The following is a 14,440-nucleotide window of genomic DNA, read 5'->3' as shown; positions in this document are numbered from 1 at the left end:
AGTGGCTAGCAGTGTCGCTTCACAGCTCCAGGGTCCCACGTTCGATTCCCGGCTTGGGTCACTGTCTGTGCGGTGTCTGCACATCCTCCCCGTGTGTGCGTGGGTTTCCTCCGGGTGCTCCGGTTTCCTTCCACAGTCCAAAGATGTGCAGGTTAGGTGGATTGGCCATGACAAATTGCCCTTAGTGTCCAAAGGGGTTGGGTGGGGTTGGTGGGTTACGGGTATGGGGCGGAGTCCTGGGCTTAAAATGGGGTGCTCTTTCGATGGGCTGAATGGCTTCCTTCTGCACTGTAAATTCTATGTAATCTATGTAAAAACTGTTCACAATATTTCAAATGGGGTCTGACCAGAGCCTTATACAGCCTCAGAATTACATCCCTGATCTTATATTTTAGCCCTCTGGACATGAATGCTAACATTGCATTTGCTTTCCTAACTGTTGATTGAACCTGCACGTTAACCTTAAGAGAATCGTGGACAAGGACTCCCAAGTCCCTTTATGCTTCTGATTTCCGAAGCCTTTTCCCATTTAGAAAATAGTCTATGCTTCCATCTTCCTTCCAAAGTGCATAACCTCACACTTTTCCATCTGTATTGTATTCCATCTGCCACTTCTTTGCCCACTCTCCTCTCCTGTCCAGTCCCTTCTGCAGCCTCCCTACTTCCTCAATCCTACCTGTCCCTCTACAGATCTTTGTATCATCTGCAAACTTAGCAACAGTGCCTTCGCTTCCTTCTTCCAGAACATTAATGTAAATTGTGAAAAGTTGTGGTCTGTAGCCATCTAAAATGGCCACCTGCAAATGACCATGGGAATTTAGGTCAACTCGGACACAGACAAGTACACAGCCTCTGTGTATTGTGCAAAGAAGCCAGACCTGACCAAAACTTGCACCCCTTAAAAGTCAATCATCATTTCCACCAGGACAATAGAGTTTGAATCAAGGAGCTACAACAGTAGCAGACTAACCGGCGCCACTTCCCCTTATTTGGAAAGGCCTACATGCCTGGGAAAATGATAGCTATGACCCGTCCAGCCACCGAGGTACCTACCCCCTAATTGGCCAGGATCAATGAGGGTGATCGAAACCCTATCGATTAGAGCTGGAGATAGGACCGCCCAAAAGGGCACAAAAGAGAAGAAGGATAAGAAGCCCTGCGCGCTAGGATCGGCCTCTTTTGGACCGGCCTGTGTGCGACCAATTGCAGCATATCAACCAGCCAAGTTCAAGGACCCGTGATCGCTACCTGAAGGACCAGCCCAGCCGAGACAAATCTGAAGACTTCCGACCGACCCACGTGGACACAGATGAAGGCCTTATCTCCCGCACAGAGCCGGACACCCTGAAGTTTAGTAAAGGTCATCTTAGTTATTAGGTTTAGTTTAGTGCGTAGCCGTGTGAATCATCGCATATAAAATAAGTGTATTTGTTAATAAACTGTTTTTTGGACTACTATACTGTTTGTGTGGTCATTTGGTTAATATAAGAAACAGCTTGTGGTTCGCATAGAAATAAAAAAGGTCAGCATTTATTGGCGACTCCGCTGGGACCTCGATTAGAAGAGACTTTGTTCCTCCGAGAGAGAGTCCACATTTTTGAATTAAATTGGAGAAAAGAAAAACGAACCACAAGAGTAAGTTTCATATTGACCAAGTAACCAAATTTCGGAAGTGTGCACTAACCACATGCGTAACTACAGGGAAGGGTAAGGTAAACTCGTCAGACTTGCATGCAAATCTAGAGGGATTGTGAACCGGAATATAGCCGTAAACTGTACACGTTGTTCGATCGACTCCTTATTCCCCCTGTTCCAAATTATAAGTAGAGAAGGGATGGCAGCGCAAATGTTAGAGAAGATGATGAATCCACAGCACCAACCCGAGGTCACAGTAGTCGACAAATCAGAGCAGTGCCCCATATGTGAGGATGTATTGAGAACGTAGTTAAAGGGGAAAGGATGGCCCCTTTGGTCGAATTTTTGTGCAAATACTGAGTCAGGTCCAGGAAAGATAGGACAAACTTGGTGGGAGAATTTATGTGAAGTCTATAAGAAAAATGCAGTAAAGTTCAGAAAGCCAATGGCAATAGTGTGCTACTTGGCACAGTTGCGAGGCACCGAGGAGGTCAGCGAGACGCTCCGCAGACAGTTGTAGAGAAGGAGGAGGAGAATGAGGGAAACAGTAAAGAAAGCGAGAAAATTATTGAGGAACTCCGGGAGAAGTTAGCCGCTAAAGACAGGGAAATCGCCGATGTTAAATGCGCCTACCAGTCTTGCATAGTACACCTTAGCAGCTTCCAGACCCAGTACGACAAGGCCTATCAAGACACACAGCGCGCAGTCTTGGTAAGAGAGGAGACTGAACACCAGGTCACTCGATTAACAAAAAAATGCTCCGATTTACAGGCAGCTTTAAGAGCGCTCCACCCGTCCACTAAAGAACAAAGGCAGAGTACCGTTTGTTGTGTTGGGTGTTCCGATACACAAACGAACCAACGCGGTTGTAGATGGCACAACTCTGTTTTATTATTCAGTACAATAATAACTATTAACTTCTGGCTGTGGTTCTTACTTCACCAGTTAACCTGTGGACCCAGCCCTAGCACTATCTTAGTGAGGCACTCAGCACATGGTGTATGTCTGAGTGGCGCGCTGTGAGCTCTGAGCTGTCTCCTGCTGGAATGAGCGGGAACTGTGGTGTTCCCTGTTTTATAGTGCGTGTGCTCTCACTGGTGATTGGCTGTGATGTTGTGTGTGTGTTGGTTGGTCTGTGTGTGTGATTGCACCATGGTATGCTGCTGTGGATATCATGACACCGCTGACCACGCTAAATGCCAGCGAAAGGTAGATAAGCTCCAGTCGTTACCTTCCGTTCACAATGGTTTTATATTTACCTTCGGGATAGACGAGACAGATGAAGAAGAGATGGCAGATTGGGAAGAGTTAAAGGAAAGCGCGCACATGTATGCAAAGAGAACAGAGAGTCAAAAACAACCTCCACGCATCCCAAAACGAAAGGCACCAGCAGCACCGGCTGCACAGGTCGCACCAACCCCTACAACTGCCCCGACACCCATGAATCCAGTCACCACGGAAAGATTGATAAGGGATCAGGCAGGTTCAGATACCACCTACGTCACCACACTTTCGGTTCCCCAGTTAAGGGACGCTTGCACTAAAATCACTCCATTTCAGCCCACCACAGACCCACATAGCTTCTTTGAGGAGGTGCGCCAACAAAAGGTTATGTACGGATTAGATGAGAGAGAGGAGGTAAAATTGATAGTAATGAGTCTCAGCCACTCGGCACGGTCAGCTTTGCCAGGCCCCCAAAACGCAGGAGGAGGAACCCTAGAGGAAATGAAGGCCGCAATATTAGACACTATCGGACACAACAAAGGGGATCCGTAAACAACTGCAGACAAAAGAAAGGGGAACACCTGACCGCCTTTGCCGGTCGCCTCTGGAGACATTTCAAGGCAGTATATGGAAATTTAGACCATGCTCACTTAGATGACCAAGACACCACTAAATGGTCCCGTACTTTAGTTCCACATGCCACTGAAGCAGGTAAAAAGGCTTGCGCAAATTATGACCCAGCAGATATCACATACAAAGAACAAAAGAACAAAGAACAAAGAAAAGTACAGCACAGGAACAGGCCCTTAGGCCCTCCAAGCCCATGCCGACCATGCTGCCCGACTAAACTACAATCTTCTACACTTCCTGGGTCCGTATCCCTCTATTCCCATCCTATTCATGTATTTGTCAAGATGCCCCTTAAATGTCACTATTGTCCCTGCTTCCACCACCTCCTCCGGTAGCGAGTTCCAGGCACCCACTACCCTCTGTGTAAAAAACTTGCCTCGTACATCTACTCTAAACCTTGCCCCTCGCACCTTAAACCTATGCCCCTAGTAATTGACCCCTCTACGCTGGGGAAAAGCCTCTGACTATCCACTCTGTCTGTGCCCCTCATAATTTTGTAGACCTCTATCAGGTCACCCCTCAACCTCTGTCGTTCCAGTGAGAACAAACCGAGTTCACTCAACCGCTCCTCATAGCTAATGCCCTCCATACCAGGCAATATTCTGGTAAATCTCTTCTGCACCCTCTCTGAAGCCTCCACATCCTTCTGGTAGTGTGGCGACCAGAATTGAACACTATACTCCAAGTGTGGCCTAACAGGTTCTATACAGCTGCAACATGGCTTGCCAATTCTGATACTCAATGCCCCGGCCAATGAAGGCAAGCATGCCGTATGCCTTCTTCACTACCTTCTCCACCTGTGTTGCCCCTTTCAGTGACCTGTGGACCTGTACACCTAGATCTCTCTGACTTTCAATACTCTTGAGGGTTCTACCATTCACTGTATGTACCCTACCTGCATTAGACCTTCCAAAATGCATTACCTCACATTTGTCCCGATTAAACTCCATCTGCCATCTCTCCGCCCAAGTCTCCAAACAATCTAAATCCTGCTGTATCCTCTGACAGTCCTCATCGCTATCCGCAATTCCACCAACCTTTGTGTCATCTGCAAACTTACTCATCAGACCAGTTACATTTTCCTCCAAGTCATTTATATATACTACAAACAGCAAAGGTCCCAGCACTGATCCCTGCGGAACACCACTAGTCACAGCCCTCCAATTAGAAAAGCATCCTTCCATTGATACTCTCTGCCTTCTATGGCCTAGCCAGTTCTGTATCCACCTTGCCAGCTCACCCCTGATCCCATGTGACTTCACCTTTTGTACTAGTCTATCATGAGGGACCTTGTCAAAGGCCTTACTGAAGCCCCTATAGACAACATCCACTGCCCTACCTGCATCAATCATCTTTGTGACCTGTTCGAAAAACTCTATCAAGTTAGTGAGACACAACCTCCCCTTCACAAAACCATGCTGCCTCTCACTAATACGTCCATTTGCTTCCAAATGGGAGTAGATCCTGTCTCAAAGAATTCTCTCCAGTAATTTCCCTACCACTGACGTAAGGCTCACCGGCCTGTAGTTCCCTGGATTGTCCTTGCTACCCTTCTTAAACAGAGGAACAACATTGGCTATTCTCCAGTCCTCCGGGACATCACCTGAAGACAGTGAGGATCCAAAGATTTCTTTCAAGGCCTCAGCAATTTCCTCTCTAGCCTCCTTCAGTATTCTGGGGTAGATCCCATCAGGCACTGGGGACTTATCTACCTTAATATTTTTCAAGACGCCCAACACCTCGTCTTTTTGGATCTCAATGTGACCCAGGCTATTTACACACCCTTCTCCAGACTCAACATCTACCAATTCCTTCTCTTTGGTGAATACTGATACAAAGTATTCATTTAGTACCTCGCCCATTTCCTCTGGCTCCACACATAGATTCCCTTGCCTATCCTTCAGTGGGCCAACCGTTTCCCTGGCTACCCTCTTGCTTTTTATGTACGTGTAAAAAGCCTTGGTATTTTCCTTAACCCTATTTGCCAATGACTTTTCGTGACCCCTTCTAGCCCTCCTGACTCCTTGCTTAAGTTCCTTCCTACTTTCCTTATATTCCACACAGGCTTCGTCCAGCCTTTTAGCCCTGACAAATGCCTCCTTTTTCTTTTTGACGAGACCTACAATATCTCTCGTTGTCCAAGGTTCCCGAAAATTGCCGTATTTATCAGATAGCGATGAGGACTGTCGGAGGATACAGCAGGATTTAGACTGTTTGGAGACTTGGGCGGAGAGATGGCAGATGGAGTTTAATCCGGACAAATGTGAGGTAAGGCATTTTGGAAGGTCTAATGCAGGTAGGGAATATACAGTGAATGGTAGAACCCTCAAGAGTATTGAAAGTCAAAGAGATCTAGGAGTACAGGTCCACAGGTCATTGAAAGGGGCAACACAGGTGGATTAGTACTTGGAACTATGATGTTACACACCCTTCTGAGGTGTGTAGAGAAGGTAGTCAAGAAGGCATAAGGCATGCTTGCCTTCATTGGCCAGGGCATTGAGTATAAGAATTGGCAAGTCATGTTGCAGCTGTATAGAACCTTAGTTAGGCCACACTTGGAGTATAGTGTTCAATTCTGGTCGCCACACTACCAGAAGGATGTGGAGGCTTTAGAGAGGGTGCAGAAGAGATTTACCAGAATGTTGCCTGGTATGGAGGGCATTAGCTATGAGGAGCGGTTGAATAAACTCGGTTTGTTCTCACTGGAACGAAGGAGGTTGAGGGGAGACCTGATAGAGGTATACAAAATTATGAGGGGCATAGACAGAGTGGATAGTCAGAGGCTTTTCCCCAGGGTAGAGGGGTCAATTACTAGGGGGCATAGGTTTAAGGTGAGAGGGGCAAGGTTTAGAGTAGATGTACGAGGCAAGTTTTTTACGCAGAGGGTAGTGGGTGCCTGGAACTCGCTACCGGAGGAGGTGGTGGAAGCAGGGACGATAGTGACATTTAAGGGGCATCTTGACAAATACATGAATAGGATGGGAATAGAGGGATACGGACCCAGGAAGTGTAGAAGATTGTAGTTTAGTCGGGCAGCATGGTCGGCACGGGCTTGGAGGGCCGAAGGACCTGTTCCTGTGCTGTACATTTCTTTGTTCTTTGTTCTATCCTTCTTCCTCACAGGAACATGCCGGTCCTGAATTCCTTTCAACTGACACTTGAAAGCCTCCCACATGTCAGATGTTGATTTACCCTCAAACATCCGCCTCCAATCTAGGTTCTTCAGTTCGCGCCTAATATTGTTATAATTAGCCTTCCCCCAATTTAGCACATTCACCCTAGGACCACTCTTATCCTTGTCCACCAGCACTTCAAAACTCACTGAATTGTGGTCACTGTTACCGAAATGCTCCCCTACTGAAACTTCTACCACCTGGCGGGGCTCATTCCCCAATGCCAGGTCCAGTACAGCCCCTTCCCTAGTTGGACTGTCTACAAATTGTTTTAAGAAACCCTCCTGGATGCTCCTTACAAACTCTGCCCCGTCTAAGCCCCTGGCACTAAGTGAGTCCCAGTCAATATTGGGGAAGTTGAAGTCTCCCATCACAACAACCCTGTTGTTTTTACTCTTTTCCAAAATCTGTCTACCTATCTGCTCCTCTATCTCCCGCTGGCTGTTGGGAGGCCTGTAGTAAACCCCCAACATTGTGACTGCATCCTTCTTATTCCTGATCTCTACCCATATAGCCTCACTGCCCTCTGAGGTGTCCTCCCGTAGTACAGCTGTGATATTCTCCCTAACCAGTAGCGCAACTCCGCCACCCCTTTTACATCCCCCTCTATCCCGCCTGAAACATCTAAATCCTGGAACGTTTAGCTGCCAATCCTTCCCTTCCCTCAACCAGGTCTCTGTAATGGCAACAACATCATAGTTCCAAGTACTAATCCAAGCTCTAAGTTCATCTGCCTTACCCGTAATACTTCTTGCATTAAAACATATGCACTTCAGGCCACCAGACCTGCTGTGTTCAACAACATCTCCCTGTCTGCTCTGCCTCAGAGCCTACTGGCCCTATTCCCTAGTTCTCCCTCAATGCTCTCACCTTCTGACCTATTGTTCCCGTGCCCACCCCCTGCCATACTAGTTTAAACCCTCCCGTGTGACACTAGCAAACCTCGCGGCCAGGATATTTATGCCTCTCCAGTTTAGATGCAACCCGTCCTTATATAGGTCACACCTGCCCCGGAAGAGCTCCCAGTGGTCCAGATAACGGAAACCCTCCCTCCTACACCAGCTGTTTAGCCACGTGTTTAGCTGCTCTATCTTCCTATTTCTAGCCTCACTGGCACGTGGCACAGGGAGTAATCCCGAGATTACAACCCTAGAGGTCCTGTCTTTTAACTTTCTGCCTAGCTCCCTGAACTCCTGCTGCAGGCCCTCATGCCACTTCCTGCCTATGTCATTAGTACCAATATGTACAGCGACCTCTGCCTGTTTGCCCTCCCCCTTCAGGATGCCCTCTACCCGTTCGGAGACATCCTGGACTCTGGCACCAGGGAGGCAACATACCATCCTGGAGTCTCTTTCAAGTCCACAGAAGCGCCTAACTGTGCCCCTGACAATAGAGTCCCCTATGACTATTGCTCTTCTGCACTTTGACCCTCCCTTCTGAACATCAGAGCCAGCTGTGGTGCCAATGCTCTGGCTGCTGCTGTTTTCCCCTGATAGGCTATCCCCCCCGACAGTATCCAAAGGGGTATACCTGTTTGAGAGGGGGACAACCACAGGGGATTCCTGCACTGACTGCCTGCCCTTTTTGGTGGTCACCCATTTCTCTGCTTGCACCTTGGGTGTGACCACATTTATATAACTGCTATCTATGACGCTTTCTGCCACCTGCATGCTCCTAAGTGCATCCAACTGCCGCTCCAACCGAACCATGCGGTCTGTGAGGAGCTCCAGTTGGGTGCACTTTCTGCAGATGAAGCCTCCCGGGATGCTGGAAGCCTCCCGGACCTGCCACATCTCACAGTCAGAGCACTGCCCCCCTCTAATTGACATTGCGTCAATTAATTAGTAAATTAAATTTAAAAGTTAAAAAAAAAAGTTACTGTTAACTATATGTTTCCTTGCACGCGATTTCTACTATAAATGTGAAATACAATGAGATTTGGGTACTCAGATGCCTATCTAGGGCATGGGAACAGTCCCTTCAGGATCAGATGGATCAGGACGGAATAGAAGCCACAATGTACCCAGTTAGAACTAGCCAGGAACCTGCATGGACAAATGAGGGCATAAGAGAGGAATACTACCCCCGAGAACAGCACCCCAGAGCACAAGGCCTAACCCACGCACCACGAGGTTCATGTTACAATTGTGGACAAGTAGGACATTTTGCCCGCGATTGCAGACAAAACCCCCACACAATCAACGACCCCAACAGCCCAACCCCCTACCCAGAAACAATAGACCAGACCACGATCGCCAGCCATGACAGCTAGAAGGCAACATTTGCCCCATGCACACCATAAACGCCCGCTCAGACAACCTCGTTTGTAACTCCTTAGATTGACGGTGTCCGGAGTCTCCAAAATGGGTCTGTGACACGCGCTGGGATAATGTCGGACGACCGGTAGTCACAGGCACAGTCCTGGGACAGGCAGTTGATTTTCTCTGGGACACAGGAGGGTCCCGCACCACACTAAACTCCTCAAACCTGTTCCAAAAAACATTCTGGCCCACCACAGATACCATTACACTCAGTGGATTCACAGGCCACATGCAAGATGGATACATCGCAGCCCCCATACCCGTCCAGATAGGAAATGTAACCACTAAACACCCTGTTGTTTTAGTCGACCTACCCCCAACCGCAGAACACATCCTAGGTATAGATTTCATGAACTCTCATAACCTCTCCTTCGACCCTGTAAACAAGTGTGTCTGGCAGATGCCCAAAACAGCCAGAGCCCCCGCCACGCTCTCAGTAGGAGATTACGAAAACAGGATTTGCTCAGTAGGGGACTATTGGTTTAACCCTTTGGCAATTAGCACAGACGTCACCATTAAACAGGTACTCGCCACACACAAAGGTGCGTTTGCCCAGCACAAGCACGACTGTGGGCAGATTCCTGGCACAGTTATGATTTCAGGTCCCGACCCCAAACCTCAGAAGCAGTACGGATTCCCACAGCAGGCTGAGAGCGAGTTTTTAAAAGTCATTAACAGTCTGTTAAAGCAAGGAGTGATTTGACCCGTAGCTTCCACTAACAATGCCCCGATTTGGCCCGTAAAGAAACCAGACGGTTCATGGCCACTCACAATTGACTATTGCGAATTAAATAAAGTTACCCCTTTAACAGCCCCACCATTGCCACGGGTCCCACGACCATGCTTAAAAAGGGAGTGCAAGCAAAGTATTTCACCATGCTGAATATTAGAAATGGTATTTGGACCATTCCCCTCGACCGAGCTTGCCAATATAAATTTGCGTTCACTTTTCAAGGCCAACAGTACACGTGGACGTGTCTTCCCCAAGGATTCCATAACTCCCCCTCCATTTTCCACAGACAGCTAGCTGCTGGTCTCTCTAAATTCTCCCGCCCCGAATGCCTAGTTCAGTATGTAGACGACCTGCTCCTGCAAACCGACACCAGGGAAGAGCACGTGGCTCTATTGGCCAAATTACTAACCCTGCTCCAATCCATCGGATGTAAGGTAAACCCCAAAAAAGCACAGATACTGAGGGAAAAGGTATTCTATTTAGGCACCATTATCACCCACGGCAAACGCGAGATTGAACAGAAGCGAATTGACTCTATTGTGAAATTGTCCCTGCCCTGTAATGTAAGTGCACTCCATTATTCCTCGGTTTAGTGGGATACTGTAGAAATTACATAGATGGTTTTGCCACCAAGGCTGCCCCACTCTCAGAGCTTCTGAAAAAGAACACCCCATGGAATTGGCTTCCCCAGCATACAGACGCCATAGACGATTTAAAACGCGCCCTCGGCACAGCTCCCGCTTTACAAGTTCCCGATGCCGACTTGCTCTATGCCATAGAGGTAGCAACCACTGCCCGAACCCTCTCAGCAGTGCTCCTACAGGAACGCCATGACTGATTGGACCTGGTAGCCTATGCCTCTGGAGTTTTAGACCCCGTAGACCCCGTGTGAACGACACTTGCTTGCAGTCTTTTAGGCAGTTCAGTAATTTGCTTATATCACAGGCCTCAACTCAGTCACGATCTTGACCGAGCACCCCCCCACTCAACTGTTGTTAGACGGCAGACTAAAAGATAGTTCAGTTGGCCAGATCAGAGCAGCTCGCTGGACACTCTTTCTACAAGGCAGAGATATTTCTGTCAAATGCACCAAGACCCACACAGTTTTGGCAGACAATTTGCAATATGCAGGGACCCCACATGAATGCCAGATAATTGCAGCCAACCCCCACACACTGGACCCTTTGTTCCCAAGTCACTACAACAACATGTAGACTGTGAGAAACAAAGTTCCCAAGTGTGGTAAACCACTGTTGCATCTATGTTAGGTGATGTATGGTAGGACCTGTACTACAGGTACGACGGTTGTCCCTGCCTGCTGGCTCCGCCCAGTAGGCGGAGTATAAATATGTGTGTCCTCCGTGCAGCAGCCATTTCTCCAGCTGCTGTGGGAGGCCACACATCTTAGAGCAATAAAGCCTCAGTTGTATTCAACTCTCGTCTTTGTGCAATTGATCGTGCATCACCAAGACACAGGGGACACAGTTAAAATCTATGCAGATGGCTCCTTCACTGTTGAGGATGGTGTAAGAATCACTGGATGCGGGATTTATATGGAGGATTCACAGGGACGCCCACTAGAAGAGGTATCTTTAAAATTGCCCGGCCACTTAGGTTCGCAAGCAGCAGAACACGCAGCCATAGCTTATGTAGTTGATCACTTTTCCAACGCCTGCGGACATACACTCAGACAGCTTGTATGTTTGCAACAGTTTGACCAACTTCATCCCACTATGGTTGTAGAGGGTTGTTTTTCAAACTGGAGGCCTGTGACCAGTGGTGTGCCTCAGGGATCGGTGCTGGGTCCACTGTTATTTGTGATTTATATTAATGATTTGGATGAGAATTTAGGAGGCATGGTTAGTAAGTTTGCAGATGACACCAAGATTGGTGGCACAGTGGATAGTGAAGAAGGTTATCTAGGATTGCAACGGGATCTTGATCAATTAGGCCAGTGGGCCGACGAATGGCAGATGGAGTTTAATTTAGATAAATGTGAGGTGATGCATTTTGGCAGATCGAATCAGGCCAGGACCTACTCAGTTAATGGTATGGCGTTGGGGAGAGTTATAGAACAAAGAGATCTAGGAGTACAGGTTCATAGCTCCTTGAAGGTGGAGTCGCAGGTGGACAGGGTGGTGAAGAAGGCATTCGGCATGCTTGGTTTCATTGGTCAGAACATTGAATACAGGAGTTGGGACGTCTTGTTGAAGTTGTACAAGACATTGGTACGGCCACACTTGGAATACTGGGTGCAGTTCTGGTCACCCTATTATAGAAAGGATATTATTAAACTGGAAAGAGTGCAGAAAAGATTTACTAGGATGTTGCCGGGACTTGATGGTTTGAGTTATAAGGAGAGGCTGGATAGACTGGGACTTTTTTCCTTGGAGCGTAGGAGGCTTAGGGGTGATCTTATAGAGGTCTATAAAATAATGAGGGGCATAGATAAGGTAGATAGTCAACATCTTTTCCCAAAGGTAGGGGAGTCTAAAACTAGAGGGCATAGGTTTAAGGTGAGAGGGGAGAGATTCAGAAGGGCCCAGAGGGGCAATTTCTTCACTCAGAGGGTAGTGAGTGTCTGGAATGGGCTGCCAGAGGTAGTAGTAGAGGCGGGTACAATTGTGTCTTTTAAAAAGCATTTAGATAGTTACATGGGTAAGATGGGTATAGAGGGTTATGGGCCAAGTGCGGGCAACTGGGACTAGCTTAATGGTAAAAACTGGTCGGCATGGGCTGGTTGGGCCGAAGGGCCTGTTTCCATGCTGTAAACTTCTATGATTCTATGGGAATCCCGAGGTTTTGTACCCGCCGATGGAAAACCCCTACCCTCTGCCCCTTTACTGAAACACATTCTTAAAGAAGCCACTAGCTGCACATACGGCGTCATTAAAGTAAAGAACCATCACCGCACTTCCCCATCCGGTAATTGCAAGGCCGCCACCTTAGCTAAAGCTGGATCATGCAACGCTCACTTCTGGCAACCACCCGAAGGCGAACAGATGCATTCAATCCACGTTTCCCAAACCAATATTAAAGATTTATCCCAAGCCCAGAAAGCAGATGACTCCCTTAAACAGGTACTGAACAGCACCTACCCAGCCCCCTATGATAAATGGAAGGACACACTCACAATACAGGACGGCATAGTTTTAAAGGATGGAATTTATGTGGTCCCCACCCAAGACAGAAACCAGTTAATCTACCAATTCCATGACGGACACGGACATCACAGAATAGACACCAACATTGCCCATTTAAGATCTTTGTGTTCGTGGCCCGAATTGAAAAGCGATGTCAGACATTATGTTGAGAATTGCCGCATTTGTGCTCAGAACATTCCAGAACTTTATGCAAAGAAGGGACAATTGAGACACACCCGACCTGTAGAAGGCCCCTGGACGAATCTGCAAATCGATTACATTGGCCCCCTCTCCCCCTGCAGAAATGGTTTCAAGTACGTGCTGGTTGTTATAGATACATTCACAAAATGTATCTATAAGCATTCCCCACACGTTCAAACACAGCAAAGGCCACCGCTAAAATTTTGACCCAACAGATATTTACGCGCTGGGGTCTTCCATGTAGCATTGAGTCACATCAAGGTTCCCACTTCACCGGCAGGGTAATGCAAAGCGTTATGACTATTTTTGGCATCAAACAGAAATTCTACCCCCAATCCAGCGGTGTAGTACAGCGCTTGAATCGCACTTTAAAAACAACCATCAGGAAGACGGTCCAGCAGAACAATTCCACTTGAGACACAGTACTACCCTTTGCTCTTATGTTTATCAGGAACACTGTTTCCAGTTCCACAGGTTTCACCCCCACACCCTTATGACAGGGAGACCCATGAAAGGCATTGAATATTTATTAGGGCTTGATTTGGCAAATCCCGCAGTAACCGCTCTCACCCATGAAAAAGCAGTTCAACAGGTCACAGAGAATTTTAAAGTGGCACAGCTAGCTGCTGCTGTCCGAATAGGCGCTAGAAAAAAGAAGAGTAAAGCCAGCTTTGACAAAAAGATTCACCCCATAGAATACAGTCGGCCAGCAAGTTATGATCTCGTTGTACAACCCCAGCTCCTTCCTATCCCCTAAATTCACAGGCCCCTACTCTATTTCTGACAAAGTAAGCCCCTCCGTGTACAAAATAGACTGGGGTCTATTGGTATCCTAATGGTAAGACTAGTTGGTTCCACATCAACTAACTCAAAGTCTATGGATCACAACGTAGCCACGCCCACCACTTAACCTTGGGAATGGGAGAGGATGACGCTCTGCCCACTGATGATTCAGCCGACGCCCACTCCAACCCTTCCCTTCATAATGACACCTATCCCTCGATTCCGCCCATACTCTCAGGTTTCAACCTCGCATTTGACTCTGATACGCGCCTCCCGGAATTGACTGACATCCCTGACAGCTGGTGTGATCTCTCCGCCATCAGCTAACCTCGCCCCCGGAACGACGTCTTGAATTTCTTCGACCCTTTCAATGACCGCCCCCACCTACCGACTGATCCTCTGCCCACCCCCAGCAACACTGCTTCCACTTCACCAGTCCCCGATCACCCTCCATCACGCCACTACCCCGCAACTCCTTTTTGGCACCGTGCCAATTCCTGCAGGTTGGTAAGACATGACGAATCATACCATCCACACGCCTAAGCGACTAACGCCGGAAATCTGCAGACCCCAGTCTGGCAGCCAGGAGAAGAGAGC

Source organism: Scyliorhinus torazame, chromosome 16, assembly GCF_047496885.1.
Source record: "Scyliorhinus torazame isolate Kashiwa2021f chromosome 16, sScyTor2.1, whole genome shotgun sequence".
NCBI classification, from domain to species: domain Eukaryota; kingdom Metazoa; phylum Chordata; class Chondrichthyes; order Carcharhiniformes; family Scyliorhinidae; genus Scyliorhinus; species Scyliorhinus torazame.
Note: the sequence above shows the minus strand (reverse complement) of the source record.